General features: G+C 38.6%; 2 protein-coding genes and 1 pseudogene across 3 annotated transcripts in view; 1 reads left to right on the top strand and 2 right to left on the bottom strand.

Annotated features, from left to right (window-relative positions):
* The window catches only part of LOC113451824 (vomeronasal type-2 receptor 26-like), a 500,191-nt gene that overhangs the window by 269,186 nt on the left and 209,772 nt on the right, over nt 1–21,233 (bottom strand). The window lies entirely within an intron of this gene.
* LOC113451996 (vomeronasal type-2 receptor 26-like) overlaps nt 1–21,233 on the bottom strand; it is a 452,458-nt gene that overhangs the window by 255,700 nt on the left and 175,525 nt on the right. The gene's annotated exons all lie outside the window — the stretch shown is intronic.
* Nucleotides 832–19,478, top strand: LOC148126718 (vomeronasal type-2 receptor 26-like; annotated as a pseudogene). The gene is made up of 4 exons (XR_015742435.1): nt 832–873; nt 13,317–13,529; nt 16,055–16,181; nt 18,574–19,478. The product of XR_015742435.1 is annotated as a vomeronasal type-2 receptor 26-like (transcript).

Raw genomic sequence — 21,233 nt, forward strand, 5'->3', positions numbered from 1 at the left:
TTCCAACTCTTCTCTCTCTTCTCTTCTCTTCTCTTCTCTTCTCTTCTCTTCTCTTCTCTTCTCTTCTCTTCTCTTCTTCTCCTTTCCTTTCCCTTCCCTTCCCTTCCCTTCCCTTCCCTTCCATTCTATTCTATTCTGAATAGAATTGAGAGTGGTAGATGAAAAGTTCCTTGTAGAAGTACCAACAGCTTTTAAGCAGATTTGATCCACTATTGGTAGTTGCATTGTCTTGAAACATCTCAGAATAAAAATATCAGTCAGAGGAAATGATGGTTTTCTGCTTTCACACCATTTGACACAGTAAACATAGAAATATCATGGAAGAAACTGACATTGCTCTTAAAATGGAACTCAGAATGCTGATCCTGCTCAAAGCCCTTTGTACAAGCACTGTGAGAAAAATTAATTTGTGGAACAGCTTGTGTTATGAAGCTGTGCATGCTCCATTGCTGGAGGCTTTCAAAAATACCTGTATATTCATTTTGTCTGGAATGGTATATGATCTGCTCTGTGAGCAGAGAGTTGGACTAGAAGACCTCAAAAATCCCTTCTATCTCAATTATTCCATGTTCTTCATTCATTTGTTTGAGAGTGTGTTTAGGGGAACATTGAGTTCCCCAATGTTTTCAGCTTTCAAGATTGGGAGGGCAGAGGAGATGGTTCATAGATAAATAGGATACAGCATGTGTGCATGTGCTTTCCCTTTACTCACACATGTGAGGATGAGTGTGTGCACATATGCACTTGCCGGGCATTTTCATGATCCAATTGCAAGCCCCTCATGGCCCATTCGTGGGTCGTGGCCCGTAGGTTGGGGACCCCTCTTTTAGGATGAATGGAGCCATGAGAGGTAGGACTGATCCTTATCAAACGGTAAGAAAATATGCTGCCCATGTATGTTTGAGTTTCATGTATTTTTAAGAAAACTTGGCTCTTATTCTCATAAGAATTATCTGATTACTGATAAGTCAATGTCAAAATTTCTGGTCTTTGGGAAATGACATATTGCCATATAGGACTATTCGATGATGAATAGAATAGAATAGAGGAAGAGAATAGGAATAGGAATAGAATAGAACAGAACAGAACAGAATTCTTTTATTGGCCAAGTCTGATTGGACACACAAGGAATTGTCTTGTTGCAAATGCTCTCGGTGTACAGAAAAGAAAAGATACATTCATCAAGAGCCAGGAATCATCAGGTAGAACACTTAATGATAATCAAAGGGTACAATAAGTAATCAAATCATACTAGGAAACAGTCAATATAAATCGTAAGGATACAAGCTACAAAGTTACAGTCATACAGTCACACATGGGAGGAGATAGGTGATAAGGAGTGATGAGAAGACTAACAGTAATAGTACTGTAGGTTTTGTAAATAGTGGGACAGTGTTGAGGGAATTATTTGTTTAGAAGAGTGATGGCTTTCGGGAAAAAACTATTATTGTGTCTGGTTATTCTGGAGTGCAGTGCTCTATAGAGTCATTTTGAGGGAAGGAGTTAAAACAGTTTATGTCCATGATGTGCGGAGTCTGTAAATATTTTCACAGCCCCCTTTTTGACTCGTGCAGGATACAGGTCCTCCATGGAAGGCAGGTTGGTAGTAATTGTTTTTTTGCAGTCCTAATTATCCTCTGAAGTCTGTTGAACTGAAAGAGCAAGTTCATACCTTTCCTTACCTGGGTGTATTTCTCTCAGTGACTAGATCTTTTTTCCTTCAACATTAAAAGATTTAGACCAAAGGTACAAGGGAATACACTGTTATAAGAATTTTTAAAAAATCATATCTATGCAGCCACCTTAGCCTGTAATATTACAGTACAAAAGCCCAATATTACCACCATGTTCTTATATTGAGCTGAATTTATGGATTTAATTTATAGTGTTGAGGTAATTCCCCGTTAGGGGAATGAGTGCATACAGGGAGACGTATTTGAGAGTAATGTTTGAATAATACACACACAGCACACAGATACAGTCTACAGTAAATGTTGGTGTTTACTTCCAATAAAGGTTTTAAGCAAAGTTCAAAATAAGCAGTCCAAAATCATTCAAAGGTAAGATCAGTCAGTTTTTAGTCCAGGGATAATCCAGTAACAAATTCCAGTATCAAAAACAGTTCAGGATCAGACTTACATAAAATCTGGTAATATCAGTCAATTAGAAAAAATGGAGCAACGGCCATACTTTCCAACAGAAGGAAACAGAGATAATCACTCAGACACACTCTCTTCTGAGACTCAGACTTAACAACCCAGGTTTCCGGCTCCATCTTATGACCATGTGATAAACCACACCCAATTGCATGCTCTTGCATTCCCTAAAAGAGACAGTATTAAAATGTTTGTCCTGGTTTATATATTTCCATCCCAAGTAGCTGTTAGGTTACTTACATTCCTAACATTCTCCCCTTTTGTTTAGGACAATATATAAAACCTTACATTCTAAATCCATAATCTTCACAGCTAGCCTTATGCTTTATAGAGCCTTGGGCCTTTGTAAAATGATCTGCTATATTGTTTTCTGACATACATTATTCTAGCTTAATCATTTTATTTTGCACATATTGTCTCACATTTAAATATCTTAAATATCTGTGTTTCGTTTTATCTTAACAGCAATATTTGAAGCCATCTGTATTGCTGATTGGTTATCTTCATAAACAACAATAGAATCTCTTATATCAATTCCCATATCAATTAATAATTGCTTATACAAAACTAAATCTCTCCATAATAAAGATAAACAAGAGATTCAGCCTCCATTGTTGACAAACTTAGATGTTTCTGTCTAATAGACCTCCATCCAATCAATGCTTTTCCCAATAATATTACAGTACAGATGTAGATTTTCGTGTATTTATGTCTGTAGCAAAACTTGCATCAGCTTATGCAGTTAAACTCAGTTCATCTTTAGGCTCCAAATAAAATGCATAGTGCATTGTTTGTTTCAGATATCTTAACACACTTTGAGCAGCTTGCAAGTGCCTTTCAATTGGCTCAGCATTGAAATCTTGCTAATTGAATAACACTGAATGCAATTTTTGGCCTTGATCAATTACTGAGATAAGATAAACTACCAATCAAGGACTGATAAATGTTCTTATCAAAAATAGGACTTGGAACATCACTATGGCTAAATTCCTGACTCATCAGTGTTTTAGCCGGCTTACAAAGTTCCATTGTAAAACTTTTTAGTAATTGGTTAATTTTATCTGTTTGTGAGGTCTTGTATCCTCTCCTAGTTCTATCTATCTTTAAACCAAGATATTGTTTGATTTCTCCTAATTGTTTTATTTTAAATTTCTTTTCTAATAGTGAAATTATTTTAGTAGCTTCTTTTTCAATTTTGGTGATTAATGCTATGTCATCAGTAAACAATAGGAACAATGATATTATACCATTATTTTCTCTTTTAAACAAACATGGATCAGCCATGCCAGCTACAAAGCCTATCTTAGTTAATTCTTTAACTATACATTGGTTCCACTCATATCCTGATTGCTTTAAGCCATAAAGACTCTTTTCCAATCTCCAGCAATCAGTTGTATTATCAGTTTTGATACCTAAAGGTTTCTTTAAATATATAGTGTGTTTCAACGGTACATGCAGATATGCTCTCCCCACATAACAAATGATTTACAATGTATTCTCTATAGCTGCCCACACTAATGCTGCTCTTAATGTAGTAGCCTTCAGACTAGGTGCAAACACCTCTTTGTAGTCATTTGCTGTCTGATTAAACCCTTGTGCTACTAACCTGGCTTTATGGGTAACAGTCACATCCACACCTGTCTTCAATCTATAAATCCATTTACATCCTATGGCATGTTTACCTGGTGGTAACTTAACATTTTTGTATTCCTCTAGATTTTAAATGATTCCAGTTATCCTTATCCATTGCTTTCTGCCAAGCAGGCTGATCCTTAGTAGGATAGAGTTTTAGTTCACTATAATTACTTGGAACTGTATTTACTGGGCATACAACACTAGCCGGATATCTATCAGGTGGTAGTGTTACTCGGGTTGAACGTCTTGGTAATACAGGGCTTACTGGTGGACTTTCCTGTGGCACCTGCTCCTGTTCTTCTACCTCCTCCTGTGCCTGTTCTACTACTTCCTCCCGTGCTTCCTCTTTAATGGCTATTCATGGTTTACTGATTTTATCCCTACGGACTATTTAGGTATCAATAATGATATCATTGCTGGATTCCTGTTCCAGTTTATCCCACCCAACGTGCTCCAGAAATTTTGCACTAGGACTACAATAAACATGAGCTATGCGTTGATTGCAAAACCTAAATGATCTATGGTTGGTCTCATAACCAACAAAAAATAATTTCTTAGCTCTATGTCACCCTTTCAGTCTTTCTTGTGAGGGAATATGCACCCATGCCGGACCTCCAAATGTGTGTAGGTAACTTAAATTTGGTTTTCTGCCATGCCAACGAGTGATGCCATGCCTACATTGTTTAAAACATGATTACTACACATTATGGCTTCACCAGTGTTTCAGGTAAACTTGAATCAGATAACATAGTATGAGCCATGTCTTGTAATGTTTGCCCTCTTCGTTCTACAAACAAGTTATGTTGTGGTCTGTAAGGCGCATAACATTTATGTTCAACACCAGCCAATTTCAACATAGTTTGGAAACTTTTGTTAACAAACTCAGTCCCATTATCAGTAACTAAAGTAATTACTTTACTTTTCATTTTTCTCTCAGTAAACTTTAGCCAGTTAAAGAAATGTTGGAATGTTTCTGTTTTGTTTTTCACAAGATAGGAGAAACCGTATCGTGAGTAATGGTCCATAATACTCAAAATATAGCAGGCACCTCCTAATCTTGGTTTCTTAGGACCAATTATGTCAGCAAACACAACCTCTAAAGGTTCTTTGGTCTTAAATCCATTTAGTCTATTTGCTGGAGTAACCTTACTTTTCTCCTGGCTACAGGCATTACAGTTTAAGTACTTACTGCAGGGTTTCAATTGTACTCCTTCTGACAATTTGACAGTTTGAGCATTTTGAAATTAATATGCCCTAGACGTCTATGTAGTATATGTATACATTCATCATGTGTCTTAACATTGTTATAAATTGAGTTAGCCATCTTCAACTGGTCATCATGTATGACATATAAATCATTTCTAATATAGCAGTAACACTTTTACCCTCTTTCTCTATTGTACAGTTATCTCCCCTAAAGGTTACTACATAACCAATATTTACTAAAGCCCTTACTGATAACAAATTAAATTTCAGTTTAGGTACATATAACATAGTTAAATGTTCGTTTATACAAGAACAATATGCACTACCTTCACCTGATGCTTTAATCTTCCATCCATTTGCCAATGATACATGTTGCTTACTCATAGACATCTTTACAAACCTCTCTTTATCTTTAGTAATGCACTGCGATGCTCCACTATCAACAACCCACAAATCATATTTTACAATTGAATTGCTAGACAAAGCTAAACTAACATTCTTCTTGGCTTTCTGGTGTTTACTAGCATTCTGGTGTTTACTAGCATGTTTTCCTTTCTTACAGAATCTGGCTATATTTCCCTTTGCCCCACAAGAAAAACATTTCCTAACAGTATAGGTATTTGAAGACAAATCCTCTTTTTGTGGTTGTTTCTTCCTCAGTTGGTCCCTATCCAGCCATCTTCTTGCTTCTTCTAACAATCTTTCAGTTATGTCAGTCAATGTCAGTTTATCTTTGGTCAGGACTTCCAGTGAATATACGTAATCATCATAACTTTCATCCAATGAGGAAAGAATGATGTCAACTTGATGCAGCTCTGAAAATATCAGTTCTTTTTTATGTAAGTTCAAATGAGCTAACATATCTCCACCTTTCAGAAGATGTGCTCTAAACAGTTTACGTGTAAGATGTATATGTGCACCAACACTGTCACAAACATAAATCCTCTTAAAATTCTCCCAACACCTAGCAGCAGATTCTTCTCCATGAATATGGACTAGCTGCTGGTCACTCAGTGTTAGTCCAATTATACAAAGAGCTCGTTCATTGTTCTGTTTAAAGTCAGCAAGTTTCTTGGCATCATCCTTTTTATTTGGATCCCAAGCATTTACTTCCAGTGGATCTTGAACTACATTCCATAACCCTTCTCTACGTAGAGGTAGACTGCACTTCATAGACCAGGAAACATAGTTTGTTCCTTCCAAACGGGTTATCAGTGATAGCTTCATTGAAGTGACTTGTGCCATCGTTACCAGGATAGCAACCCAAAATTAAACAGTAAAAAGCTGTCTGTATACAGTACTGTGCATTCACATCAACTCTCAGTTATCGGAGCCTGGTATGGCCTGGGCCGATAACCAGTGTTGAGGTAATTCCCCATTAGGAGAATGAGTGCATGCAGGGAGACCTATTTGAGAGTAGTGTTTGAATAATACACACCGATACACTGTACAGTAAATGTTGGTTTTTACTTTCAATAAAGGTTTTAAGCAAAGTTCAAAATAAGCAGTCCAAAATCATTCACAGGTAAGATCAGTCAGTTTTTAGTCCAGGGATAATCCAATAACAAAGTCCAGTGTCAGAAACATTTCAGTATCAGACTTCCATTAAATCCAGAAATATTAGTCAATTAAAAGGAACGGCAATATTCTCCAACAGAAGGAAACAGCGACCAACTCACACTCTCTTCTGAGACTAAGACTAAAACAACCCAGGTTTCTGGCTCCATCTTATGGGCGTTTGAGAAACCACACCCAATTACACTTTTAGGATCCTTTTAAAGAGAAAGTATTAAAATGTCTATCCTGGTTTATATATTTCCCTCCCAAATAGCTGTTAGGTTACTTACATTCCTAACATATACCACTTCTAAAGCAAATCCAATCACATCATGTGAGAAGAATCTTAAGGATGGTTAAAATGTTTATTTTTAATTTATTTTATTTGGTTTGTCAATTGCTTATAAGGTAATAGCATAAGTAAAAACATAGTTATGAATACATGGATACATAGAAGAAAAATAAAAGAAACAATAGGAAAGGTATGGTAGGCTTGTTGGTGCACTTATGCATGCCCCCCACAGACCTCTTAGGAAAGGGGTAAGGTCAATAGTAGAAAGTCTAAGGTTAAAGTTTTTGGGGTTTGGGGAAGAAACCAAAGTCAGATAGAGTATTCCAGACATTGACCACTCTGTTGCTGAAGCCGTATTTCCTGCAATCAAGTTTGATGCGATTAACCTTGAGTTTGTATCTGTTGATTGCTCTTGTATTGTTATTGTTGAAGCTGAAGTATTCATTGACAGGTAGGACATTTCAATGTATGATCTTATATATTATACTTCGATTGTTCCGAAGGCGGCGTAGTTCTAGATTTCTAGATCTAGAATTTTAAGACTAGTGGCATAGGATATTCTAAAATGAGTAGAGTCTTCCAATTGCTGCCCTGAGAGTTGAATTGGGATTTATTTACAATTTATTAAATTAGGACATGCATTTTTTTAATAAAATTAATTATATGGAAACTGTAAGAATCTCAAATGCTTAGAACAAACACATTTCAACTAAAACATTCTTGAACGTACAATTGACATAGGTACTGCAATATCTCTCTTTTTACAAATAGAGAAAAAACAACTAAAAAAATGATATGGCCTAATGACTAATCAAGAAGAAACTGTTCTAATATGTGCATGAGAAAAAAGTTGGATACATTGAAAGCTAAAAATTGGGACTTGGTAGTTTCCCAAATATAACACAGCACTCTTAGTTGATTTTTTCAGATCAGTGAGAAAACTGCTTCAGAGGCTCTGAGTGATAAAAGTCAATTCCCTTTTTTCCATCCAATGCTCCCCAAAGAAGGGTTTCAGTACCCAGCAATTGTCCAACTGCTCCTCCATTTTGGATGGACTTTGATTGGTCTCTTTGCTCCAGACACAGAGAAGGGAGAAAATTTCATGAGAACTTTTACCCCTATGCTTGTGAGGAATGCAATTTGTGTTGTTATATCACTACAATTCTCAGTGACTGGAAATACAGCAGCCCTCAGGAATGCCTTCTCTATGTGGAAACAAGTCAATGTCTTTGTTCATTTCATAGAATTTGAGTCCATTTCTGACAGAATTCTTCTCTTTCATTTAACACTTAGGGATTTACAAGAACCTATTCAAGGGAAAGTCTGGATCTTTACAGTGGTTGGAGTATTTTCAATGAAAAAAAAAAGGCATTACAAGTATGTCCATAGTATTTGGAGCTTTCCTTCTAAGTGGGAAAAAAGTTGGCAAAAAGATGATGCCTATAAAGATGTTTTCTTTGTGGAACCTGAATTTCAAGAGGAGTATTTTCATTGTGCTATTTCAAAACACGTCTTTTCTGTCAAAGGCCGGAGAAGATGCACCCAGAAAGCACCACTGAAGACCAAAGAGAAAAAAAATAGGAACCAGATCAAAAATGATCGCATTACATACAGTGTCATTAAGATTCTGGCCCACACATTAAATTCTGCATCCAATTCCAAGAGGGGAAGAAAGAAGGGAGAAGAGAGTTTGGGGGCTCAGAGGCTGCATCCATGGCAGGTATGGGGTCCCAACAAGCAAGGGTGGGATCCAACAGAGTTAACTACCGGTTTGGTTTTTAAGAGATTCAGTGATTTATGATGTCATTATAACCCAGGAGATTACAGATAAGACCCAGGAGGTCAAAACAATAAAACTCAGAAGATCATCACACAGCCCATTATCCAGGTCATTAAAACAGAGGAGGCTGATAGACACACAGCCACACATGTTCTTATGAAAAGCCAGCCAATCGGCAAACATCAACTCCATCAATCAATCAAGAAATGAAAACACAGCCAACATCCCCACCAGTATATATAGGGAGACGTCAGCTCTGATCACGCTTCACTCTGAGAAGCACAGAGCCGAAGACACAAGCCTGAAGATGATGAATGAGACTTCATCGAAACCTTGCCTAGATACTGCCAATCTTATGTGGGATAACCAAATACCCGAATAACCAAAGATCGATCGATCGATATCTATCTATCTATCTATCTATCTATCTATCTATCTATCTATCTATCTATCTATCTATCTATCTATCTATTCTGAGGTTCTCGTGGGTATTTGTATGTGGATCTTTGGTTGTTCGGGTTTTCTCCTGCATAAGATTCACAGTATCTAGGCAATGTTTCGATGAAGTCTCATTCATCATCTTCAGACTTCTGTCTTCGGCTCTGTGCTTCTCAGAGTGATGTGAGATTGCAGCTGCTTCTTCCTTTTAACTGCTAGTGGTGTGACTTGATTGGGTGGGGGCTTGGTTGTGTTCTGATTGGGTGGGGGTGTGTTCTCATTGGTAGGGGGTTTGGCTGTGTTGTGATTGGTTGGGGGGTTGCCGTGTTCTGATTGGCTGGAGGCGTGTTCTGTTCAGGTGGGGGGCTTAGTTGTGCTCAGGTTAGTCTTAGTTGCTGGGGGATTTGAGTTGGTGAGCTGTGATCCTGCTGTTTGGCTTTGAGTTCGTGAACGTGCTGCATCTTCTTGGTGGGTGTAAGTTTGCTTCATGTATGGCTCAGAGGGGTTTGAAGTGGGTAGTGATGCAGCTGCAGTGTGGCTTCTGGTCCGTGGTTGTGTCTCATCTTCTGTGTGGGTGTGAGTCTGCTTTCTGCGTGGAAGTGTGGTGGTGGCATCTTGGCACCACAGCCAAACAGCCAAACCCCCACCCAATCAAGTCACACCCCCACTAGCAGTTAAAAGGAAGAAGCAGCTGCAATCTCACATCACTCTGAGAAGCACAGAGACAAAGACAGAAGCCTGAAGATGATGAATGAGACTTCATCGAAACGTTGCCTAGATACTTCGAATCTTACATGGGAGAAAACCCGAACAACCAAAGATAGATAGATAGATAGATAGATAGATAGATAGATAGATAGATAGATAGATAGATATAAAATTCAGCTTTGCTTGGGTATTTTCCCACGTCATTGTAGTTGTGTTTTTAAAGTTGTAGCAACGTTTCAGTGGAATCTCATCTGCCATTATCAGGCTTCTGCATTGTGTTCATCTTTGAGTCAGACTATCACAGCCATTTCAGTTTTAAATTTGAGGCAGCCTACTGCTGTGCAAGAATTGTTTTTTCTTCATCCTGATTGGTTGGGAGTCTTGGTCTGTGTTTATTGGTCTTGGAGTTTTCTGTATTCTACTTGATTGGTGTTTCTAATATCTTCTGTCTGTTTTGTGGCTCTTTTTGCGTCTTGATTGGCTGGCAACATTTTGTTCCCTTATTGGAGGCCTTTGGTGCACCTTGGCTCCGAGTAAATGGATGACTATCATTTGTTAGGAAGCTAGGTTCCATCTGGGTACTTGGTTGGGGTGTGTTTGAGCTGGAGGTATCCAGGGAGGGATCTGTTTGTGCCCAGGTGTTTGCCTTGCTTGTGGTGTGGAGATTTTTTTATTTGTGAGTGCAGGCTTCCAAATAATTGACAGCCTGGTGGAATCATCTCTTCTATTCATGCTTTCAGGTCTTTTTTCAATCTCTATTGAAATTTCTGAAACAACTATAAAAGTCTGACTCACAGATGAACACAATACAGAAGCCTGATGATGGCAGATGAGATTCTGCCGAAACACTGCTACAACTTTAAAAGCACAACTATAATGACATGGAAAAATACCCAAACAAAGCTGAATACCATACATATACATATACATATACATATACACATATGTAGGTCTAGGTATGTTCGTGTCTTTTCCCATGTAATATTAAGAGTATCTTGGTGATGTTTCGGCAAGGTCCCACTCGCCATCCTCAGGCAGGTGCTTTCGGCTTTGTGCAAGTGCAAGCAGTGTGTGAACGGAGCTGCCGTCTCTCTATAAATACTGGGGGGGCTGGTGTGCTGGGCTGGTTGGCTGTGCTGCTGCCTCTTGATTGGTTGATGGAGTTGATGTTGGTATAATGGGCTGTGGGATGGCTTTGTGAGTTTTGTTTTGGATATATCCTGGATCTAGTGCTTTAATTTCCTGGGTCGTTTGTGTTTTGATCTCTTTTCCATTAACCTCCTGGGTTGTAACGGCTTGGGTAATGGGTTGTGCGGTGACCTTGTGAATTTTATTGCTGTGGTATCCTTGGTCTTGTGCTGTGATTTCCTCGGTCATTTGCTGTGTTGCAACTTCTTGAGATCTTGTGGTGTAATTTCTTGAGTTTTCTGATGTGATATCCTGAGCGGGTGGCTGTGATGTAGTATTCTGGGTTTTAGTCTGGCTTTGAGTTTGGGGTCTGGGTCTGTGTTCCTGGCGTGTGTCAGCTTGTTTCATTTTGGAGTTGGGGTGTGTGACAGCTGGCGAAGCAGCCGTGGTCTGTTTTCTGGATGGTGATTGTCCTTTGTTTATAGGATGGGCTTGGGCCTGGGTCTGATGAAGGGGATTTCCGGTGGTGTCCCGTGTTGTTTTAGGTGTGGTGTTGGTTTTCATGGCTGGTACTCATTTGTTGGTGAGGGCAAGCTTCCAGATGTCTGGTAAGTGGGGGGTATCGTCCTATCTATTCATGTTATGGAGTTGTTTCTCTATCTCAATGGCTTCTCTGATTATTTCCTTGCTGGAGTGTTCAGTGTTGGATATTAATTTGGTTCCTTTGAAATTAATTTCATGTCCTCTGGCTTTAAGGGGCTGGAAGAGGGAGGAAGTATTTTCTTCTCTTCTGATTGTGTTTTTGTGTTCTGTGATGCGTGCATTTATTCTCCTGTTGATTTGTCCAATGTATGTGGCTGGGCAATTGTTGCATGGTATTTCATAAACTCCTTGGTTTTCTAGCTGGATCTTGTCTTTGGGGTTTCTTAGGATGTTGGCTATTTTTTGGTCAGTGCCAAAAGCTGTCCTGATATTGTGTTTGTGGAGAATTTTGCTGATTTTCTCTGTGGTGCCTTTGATGTTGGGGAGGAGTGCGATACCATTGTCTTGTTCTGTGTCTCGTTTTTTTGGGGGTATCTCTTTTTGGATTAGATTGGTGATAGTGTTTCTTTGGAATCCTAAGAAACCCTAAAGATAAGATCCAGCTCGCACCAGCCAGAGGATGGCGAGTGCGACCTCGCCAAAATGTCACCAAGATACTCTTAATCTTACATGGGAAAAGACCCGAACACACCTAGACCTACATACCTGTCCCTGTGAAAATCTACGAAAACAAATATTGTACCTCTCGGGGGAGGAAACCTTCTGGCTAACCCAGACCTACGAGAAACTCAAACTCTGAAGAGCCACTATCTTGTGTGATCTCACATTCCTACTCAATTGCCGAGACAAAAATGTGTTTCCCATATGCTTCCAACTCAAATTCCATTCCAAAACTTCAGCCACTGAAAGGATCCTGAAAAGAATGGAATTAGTCCTACTCAGAAACAAACATGAAAGGCACATAGCATCGATTTCAATGGCACCAAAACCCTACCCATTATAGAAAACCCCAGCTACAGAATTATCAGAGAAGCCATAGAGATTGAAAAAAGACCTGAAAGCATAAATAGAAGAGATGACTCCACCAGACTGTCAATTATCTGGAAGCCTGCACTCACAAACAAAAAAATCTCCACACCACAGGCAAAGCAAACACCTGGGCACAAACAGACTTCCCCTGATACCTCCAGCTCAAACACACTCCAACCAGGCAACCAGATGAAACCTAGCTTCCTAATAAATGATAGCGGTCTGTTTACTTGGAGCCAAGCCACACTAAAAGCCTCCAATACAGGAAATGCAATGTTGCCAGCCAATGAAGACTAAGAAAGCTACAAAACAGACAGAAGATATTAGAAACACTAATCAAGCAGAACACAGCAAACTCCAAGACCAACAAACACAGTCCAGAACTCCCAACCAGTCAGGATGAAGAAAAAACCATTCTGGCTCAGAGTAGGCTAACACCAAATTTAAAACAGAAACGGCTATGAAAGTCTGACTCACAGACAAACACAATACAGAAGCCTGATGATGGCAAATGAGATTCTGCCGAAATGTAGCTACAACTTTAAAAGCACAACTATAATGACGTGGGAAAATATCCGAAGTTAAGTTTTTGCAGGTACTTACATGTATGGTACTCTGCTTTGTTCAGGTATTTTCCCACGTCACGTACATACACACACACACACACACACAATTGAGAACTATTACTAAAACTTTGTTCTTGAGCTTTGAAGACAATGGCAACACTTGTTCTCCCAACTCACAATATTTGCAAGTTAAACAACTGTAGAAGATTAAAGTGTAAAAAGAGGATGTGAGGTAAGAAAACAAGATTTCTTAAAATTCCTCAATGTTTCCACTCTAGTTCCATCCATATTTAAAGAAGAATGAATTGTACAATCTTTCTTTGTTGAAAGTGTATTTGGACCAAAATGGAGACATAGCAGCAGATCTGCGGATCATTAGTAGGCTGTTTCTGCCCAAGGAGGATCCCATCAACAAGGAATTGGGGAGTTTTGAAAAGCAGAGAATTATAATCAATCAAGATGTTTTGTCACAGCTAAAGTTGCTGAACAAGGTGAGGAAAGTATTGATAACCCCCCCCACCCCCTGCCAAAGACTTACAATCCATTTCAAGTGGGCTAAATCTAGTCAAAAGGGTGGGTAACCTTGACTGGGAATTGAATGTGTGGAGTAAAACATCTATAATTTTCTTAGACAGATAGGGAGTTTTCAGATCTATTGACCAAGATAGGCTATCATGCAAAATATTGTTATAACCTGATTCAGCTATTTCCAAAATGAGATTTGGAGTGATTATTACTTAGGACACAAATCTCTGCCATTTTATATGCAGTTTAATATCTCCATAAACCCGGTGAGAGAGGGCATCATATCAGTAGTGGTATGCTACGAGTGTGGACCGGTTTACTTGAACCTGTAGTAAAAACAAATGCCTAGGATCAGCTGAGAGGATAAAAGACTGAAAAATGCATGGGAGGGTGGCAGGGTCACTTCTTTACCCTCTCAACTGATTGGCTTTTAGGGGTACATATGTTAGGGGTGCGCCTACGCGCACGATCTCCTACTGAACCAGTAGTGTCTAAGGTAGGATCCCACTACTGCCTCATATGCTGAGGATTTTGGTGTTACTAGTTTCAGTTTCACTAATTTCTTCTCTTCAAATATCAAAGGTTAAGCCAATTCTGTGGAGTGGGACCTGAGTTCAAGTTTGGTCTCAATCTGATGAAATGGAATCAAAATTGGATGGAAGTCTTGTTGATCCAAGTGGGAAATAACCTTAATAAGCAAAAATTTCTCTGGTCTTTTAGAGTTGTCAGCAAAAAGGGAGTGGGGGAAGTAGTCCATTCCTTTAATTCTTTCATAGATAATTGCTAGGTGGCCAAAGCTTCTGTCAATAGTTCAGAGAACCAGCCAATACCACCTCTGAAGTGGACCTGGCCCACCTCTTCTCTGCCTCCTGAGTCACAGCTGATTGGCTGGGTCTTCTTTTGTTGCCCTGCACAAGAGAATGGAGCTGGAAAGCAGGTTAGTGGGGTGGGGAGGGAATGGGATTTTCCAGTAATCTTCCCCAGGAATGGGAAGAGAAGGGAGATTTTACCTTCCCCAGGAGTGGGAAGGGAAGGGAGACTTTTCCTTCCCCTGCCATGCCCACCAAGCCACACCACACATACCCAGCCATGCCATGCCCACCAAGCCACTCCCGCAGAACCAGTAGTAAAATTGTTTGAATCCCACCACTGCCTTGCATGCAAATGTTTATTTGGATTGTTAACTATCTTAAGCCACTCTGGGAGTCTCCAAACTTATAATGAATACAGGTGTGCATTTCCCTGTTAGCTTGTGTCACCTAATTGTATCAGGTACCTTGTATTGGATACCTTGTGTTGTATATCACTTTCCCACACAGAGCTCTCATTCATGACCCCATGTGGTGCATCGGAAGATCCCTGACTCACCCTTTTTGATGAACACATTTTCACCTCCATCTCACCTCACTATAATTTTAGAAATTAGTCAGTTTTACTTTTAATTAACCAGCATGGCAGCCATGTAAACTGATCAAATAAATATACAGATGAAGAACATCATGTTTAAGGTCGACAGCTTTTACTTGTAAAGAATTTTTCCTTTGTATCTTAACAGGAGATCATTTTGAACTGTTTTCAAAAAGGAGTTTTGCAATCCAGAAGAAACCATTCTACATCTTACCAATCAGATGTTTCTTTTTTAACCACAGTTTTAATTTACTGCATTTTTTGGAGTATAAGACACACTTTTTCAGCCTCCATGTGCTACATTTTCTGCCAATTCTGATTCCTGCCACTTGGAATGGCTCAAAAATGGGGCACGCAGAGACAGCAATAGGCTATGTCAATCCCTGCAGCCTGAAACAATGGATTGTAGGAAGGCCGATCCAACCAACAATCAGCTGCTTATGCTAATCAGGCTGTGCTGAAGCTGTTTGCTGCAAGGAGGCAAATTGCTGGGAGGCAGAGGCAGATTTTTTTTCTTGCTTTCCTCCCCAAAAGGTAGGTGGGTCTTATACTTTGGAGCATCTTATACTCCAAAAAAGGTGGTATTTTAAATAAATTAAAAATAAATACAATTTTAAATAGATGCATTGATGTATAAAATATACATCAATCAATCATTTAATTAGTCAGGTAATCTTGATAAAGTTCACAAATGGAATAGAAATGTAATCCATCTTTTACAATAAAGTTTAGTCTCAAATTTAAAATAAGTGGATATCTTATTTTAAAATCATGCATATATGAAGAATGGAGGAATGCATGTGAATTACACTATCAGGAGGAACTAAGTGTGACTTGATGTTTAATTTTTTTCTCATTTCATCCCTCCAGACTTTATTAAGTAGAAAGGCCCCAAGAAAAAGGAGAAACTAAATGAGGCATCTGCCTGCAATTGTATTCCTGCAATCATTTGGAAGTTGTCAGGGATTTCATATTTTTCTATCTGAAGGCCAGAGGTTACTTGGCTAATGTTTCTGTCTACCTCCATGTTACATAGATGGTGAGATTAACCTCTTTCCTTTGACATTTTTCTTTTTCTTTCCAGTCTCTGCCTCAGTCCAAATGTGTGGAAAAATGTCAGCCAGGATTTGTCAAGAAAGTTTGAGAAGGAGAACCAGTTTGCTGCTATGATTGTGTTCCTTGTCCAGAGGGGACCATCTCAACTCAGGAAGGTTGGTGACACCATAGGGAAACCTTCTGAATTCATCCAAAGCACTCTGATCAATATACATCTTAAAGAGTCATATACGTTTGATGGTTTTGTTTTTAATTTCCATGGTGTCCAATTTCTTCCCTAATGGGAGGCAGAAGAAAAAGATATCAAAGGATGAGTTAGGAAGAAGGATGTAATGTATTGGGTAGGAAATCTTTTTTATATATATTTGGATGTGTCGTTCCTTATTTATCTTTCTTAGAAATATATGAATTCCTTGTAACTTGAGATATGATTTTAGATCAATGCACTTTGCTCATCCAAATCAACCTTACACTACAGCCCAAAAGATACATCAATCATACATTTAATCAATTACTCTTTATTAAAATCATAAACTCTTATAAGCTGAAATATCTAAATATCTGAAACAATGAAGAGGGAGAAGTTGAGTTCAAAGAACAAATGAAAACCAAACAGAGGACTCGTCATAAAACCATCATGTGCATATTTACTTTCTACCTTTTCTTATATTTTCAATTTGCATTGTTAAATACTGAGATAAAAACTGTTATAATACCAACCAAAAATGAATATGGTTGTGGTTCTGAAAGGAAAAAAAATATTAACATACAGTGCTAGGATTACAAGGAACAAAAAGGGGGTGGGGAGGAGAACTAATAAAAGACCAATCTATGAATAGATACCAATGTCAATTTCATTATCTCTTTAAAATTGTTGCCAAATCTAGAAAGGATGGAAATATATTGCTTCATCTTCCCATTTATATTGGATAAAAAGATTTGGCAGATAACAGTTCCTCTTCTTCAATTCCTACACCAATTAATCTTTAACACTATTTCTTTTCAAATTTATTGATCACATTTATATGGTTGTCTATTTTTCACAAAGTGACTTTGGATAGTACACAATTAAATCACAAATTAAAAATTAAAACGAGAACTAAAAGCTAACTTTATTTTATTTTATTGTCATTGCACCTTGTACAATGAAATCAAACACCATCTGCAGTTCACGTCATGACCATGAAAATAAACACAAATGCACATCCTTCAATGATCCTCTGAGCAATGATGTTAACCCTGTGGAGTGCTGTCCTATCTGCCACTGTGCAATTGGCAAACCACACACAGATGCAGTAAGTTAAAATGCTTTCTATGGTCAATGGTAGAAGGTTATCAGCAATTTTTCATTCAGCTGTTGTTTTCTGAGAAGTCTCAGGTAGTATAATCTCTGCTGGGCCCTTTTGACCAATGCTGCAATGTGAGACAGCTCCTCTTTTATGGTAACACCCATAAGAAATCAAGAGAGAAGTACATCAAGATGCTACCTACCATGCATCCAGCACACAGGGTTGTATTGTCAGGGGATCCCCAGGACTATTGGAAAATATCACATTTTAAGGGGTTTCTAGAAGCCTTCAAAGTTTGGAGATACTCTCAATTTCAGGATAATTAATGATTTTTTTTCCCTGGAGGGGGCTGTATCCATCTGCTCTAAAGTCGGCAGTGTTGCAACCCTTCTCAAGAAGAACTCTGTCGATCTAACCACATTAGACAAATTTTACCTGTGTCCAATCTTTTTAGAGCAGTTTATTGAGAACATCAAAATCATGATTTTAGACATTCTTGGGATAAACGTATGTCCATCACCTGACAAAAATTTAATAAATAAACAAGTAAGTAAATAAAGAAAGAACCTGGTTGGTTAAGTCAGAGAAGGGAGGTAGTGGAACAAGATTGCCACATGACTATGGGGCAGCAGCAAAAAAAAAGCTAACACTATCCTTGGTTTTGTATATACAGAGGCATAGAATCAAAATCACGTAAAGTATTAGTACCACTTTATAAAAGCTATGATGACCACACTTAGAATGCTTTGGCATGCAAAAAGGTCTGTTCCCTAAAACATTGCCACTTTATGAGTCCTCAGAAGCCTACCTTTTCTGGTGCAGCTCCTGCTCCACTCCACCCTGAAATTCAATAGTCCCATCCTCTTCAACTTCTGGAAACTTGCTACTTCTCCCAGGAGTTCCCATGGGACAGTTTCTTGTTGCAGTCTGGAACTGGCATTCCACAGGGAGCTCTCCCTCCCCCCCTGTCTTTGTGGCAACTGAAAAGCAGCAATAGTTGCAATCAACAAACTTTTGCTTTAAAGTTGACAAAGGAGTTTGTGGCACCCGATATTTCTTCTTTTAATTTTATTTTCTTGTTCTTGTTTTTTCTTGTTTAATTTTATTTAGTTGTCCTTGTTTGTACATATTTGGGGATCCTTTTGCTGCAGTGTAAGAATGTCCCATTAATGATGCTTTCCTGTCTCTCAATATCACATCTCATTCAAAGTTTTCTTGAAATTTGAAAGACTATAACAAAAAATATTATTTTTCTCAGATACTGAAAAATGCACAAAGTGCCCAGAAGAACAATGTGCAACCAAGAACCGAGTCCAATGTATCCCCAAAAGAATAACCTTCCTGTCCTATGAAGAACCTCTGGGCATCATCCTCGTCTGCTTTGCCCTACTCTTGTTCCTAACCACAGGCTTTGTTTTAATCATATTTATTAAACATCTAGAAACTCCCATTGTCAAAGCCAACAACCGAGACCTCTCCTACATCCTCCTCATCTCCCTCTTGCTTTGTTTTCTGTCCTCCTTTCTTTTCATTGGCCAGCCAAGGAAAGCCACTTGTTTTCTCCGGCAAACAATGTTCAGCATTGTCTTCTCAGTAGCTGTGTCTTCTGTGTTGGCCAAAACAATCATGGTGGTGCTGGCTTTCCTGGCCTCAAAACCAGGAAACAAGATGAGAAGATGGTTAGGAAAGACCTTGGCCAACACTACCATCCTTTCTTGTTCTGGTGTCCAAATTTTCATTTGTGTCATATGGCTGGGAGTTTTCCCCCCATTCCCTGATTCTGACATGCACTCCCAGCCTGGAAAAATCATCCTTCAATGCAACGAAGGCTCTGTTACCATGTTTTATATTGTCCTCGCCTACATGGGTTTCCTTGCCATCATTTGCTTCATAGTGGCTTTCTTGGCCAGGAACCTGCCTGGGGCCTTCAACGAAGCCAAACTGATCACTTTCAGCATGCTGGTCTTCTGCAGTGTCTGGATTTCCTTCCTTCCCACCTACCTGAGCACCAAAGGGAAATACATGGTGGCCGTGCAGGTCTTTTCCATCTTAGCCTCTGGGGCTGGACTCCTGGGCTGCATCTTCCTCCTCAAGTGCTACATTATCATCCTTAGACCTGATCTAAACACTAAGGAACATCTCATGATAAAAATAGGGAAGTGACAATGAAATTTTTTCTTAGGACCATAACATTTAATTATTGATTGCAAATTGTTATTGGTTTATAATTGTTATTAGTTGTTATTAGTTAATAATTGTTATTAGTTGTTATAACATAACAACTTATGTTATTTAAAACTGAAAGAAATAAAAATAGTTAGTTAGATGGGCTGCGGACTGCTTTAAGCTTGATGGGTAACTTCAGAGTTAGTTTGGAGGGTCTCAATCTCATCTTCATAGTTCTTTCAGAATTCAGAATCAAGTCTAGGACCAAAGCAATTATTGTATTCTTTCTGCAGTGCTTTTCAGCATGTCCTAGTGGGACTCCTCAAAATAATATTGAGAGTTGGCCCCCATACAACAAAGAGATGCACTTTGTGGTATGTAAGAATTACATACTAAGGATTACACCTGTGAAAATTAGGAACATACGTAACACCATATTTATCCAATTTCTGACCTATGCAATAATTACTGGAATATTACTGGACTGTTATATAACTATAAACATAAGTTGATTATGTTCTGTAGAAATGTCCATTTTTTGGCTAGAACATGGAAATGTCAAATCTTTGGCAATGATAATATGTGAAATGATTTTGGGTCATCCTGACCTAAAAGGAAGTGGTTAATGAGATATTGTATTAAAAACTTGCTGATGTTCAAAACAGGAAAAGAAGAAGCCATGAGAATGGCGGTTTCCAAGAGATGAGGTTCTGGGAGGAGTTAGTGGACAAGTCCCCAGAGAAATATAAGGACTTACCAAGAGAGAAAAACAGGAAGGATGATGTGAATGTAGCCTTTTGCAGAACCCTATAAATGTAATATTCAATCTATGCCTGGTGTCCTCATATTCTGAATGTTCAGGAAATGAGGTCCTTTCTTCTGATTTTTCCAAAAATAACTTACTTTTTCTCTCTGAATAAGTAAGTTTTTTATGGTTCTTTGGTCATTGTGTCAATTTTTGGTGTTTATAACCAGAAGCAAGACTTCTTCCTCTGAATGTTGATGGATTTTGAAAGCTGCAGATGCCCCCGCTGCTTTCAATTGATTTAGCAGTTTGATGGATCTCTTCCCCTTGGGAAGGAAATTGCTCTTAGTGACCTGTGGACCAAAGACCTGTAAAGGCTGAGTGAACCCAAATACTGGTGCACCAGGATACAGGTGAGCTAGCTCTTATAATTTGTTTTCCACTTAGTTGCAACATTTTTAAAAAAATTTGTTTTAAGGGTTGTTTAAACATTGGGTAAAAAGGGTTTTTTCTTAAGCCTGATAAGTTTATGTTAGCCTCTCTCTCTCTCTCTCTCTCTCTCTCTCTCTCTGTGTGTGTGTGTGTGTGTGTGTGTGTGTATGTATGTGTGTGTGATAGTTCTGTACTGCTATTCTGCATTATCATTTCCTCTTTTCCCTTTCCTGTGTTAGAAGGGAGAGTGTTATTATTTCTAAATGGGGTCAGGTTTTACTAAGCTAGATGCAGAGATCCCATCCATTTCACCCTCCTCCCCTCTGGGTGAATTTTCTTAAATAATGGAGTGAGCCGTGATTAAGTCTTTATACAAAACATCTGAATAAAGTAACAATAATTGAGCTTTGCATTGGGGTGTGGCCAATGCTTATCTTAATTCTGCTGAACTATAGGTGGGATAAATTTGGAGAATCTGATTGTTATTGCATAAGAGCTTTGAGAAAAGTTCTTGTTAAAAAGAAGTTAAAAATGCAATTGCCGTATGTGGAGCCCTGGATACACGATCAGTGGGT

Source organism: Pseudonaja textilis, chromosome 2 (assembly GCF_049901715.1).
Source record: "Pseudonaja textilis isolate UNSWEBS1 chromosome 2, rPseTex1.2, whole genome shotgun sequence".
NCBI lineage: Eukaryota > Metazoa > Chordata > Lepidosauria > Squamata > Elapidae > Pseudonaja > Pseudonaja textilis.